Here is a 629-nt window from a genome sequence, read left to right as displayed (position 1 = left end):
TGGGCCTCGTCTCGGTGACGGCCGCCGCCACGGCGACTGCTCCGCTCGGGGCGCTCGCCACGGTCATGACGGTCGCCGCCACGCTCGCGCCCACCGCCGCCGCGGTGACCGCGTTCCCCCCTGCCCTGGCGCCGGTTGCGGCTGCCGCCGTCATAGTCGTCGTCGTACCGACCCGGGGGGTGCATGCCGCCCCGATCGCCGCCGTATGGGTCCTGTGGGGGGTACTGCTGAGGGTGCGACGACTGCGACGGAGGCGCAGGGGCACCAGATGCGGCGTAGGGAGAGATGGTCGGAACCTCTGCACTGATAGCGGACGGCGGCATCAGATAGCGCGGCGCGCTCGACGGTGGAGCACCACTGTGCGCGGGCTGCTGCGGCAGCGCCGGCGGACCGCCTCCCAGCGGCGGCTCCCCCCTGCCCTGGCGCCGGTTGCGGTTGCCGCCGTCATAGTCGTCGTCGTACCGACCCGGGGGGTGCATGCCGCCCCGATCGCCGCCGTATGGGTCCTGTGGGGGGTACTGCTGAGGGTGCGACGACTGCGACGGAGGCGCAGGGGCACCAGATGCGGCGTAGGGAGAGATGGTCGGAACCTCTGCACTGATAGCGGACGGCGGCATCAGATAGCGCGG

The sequence above is a fragment of the Leishmania donovani genome, chromosome 30, assembly GCF_000227135.1.
Source record: "Leishmania donovani BPK282A1 complete genome, chromosome 30".
NCBI lineage: Eukaryota > Euglenozoa > Kinetoplastea > Trypanosomatida > Trypanosomatidae > Leishmania > Leishmania donovani.
The sequence above is the reverse complement of the archived record's forward strand: the minus strand, read 5'-3'. Positions refer to the sequence as shown.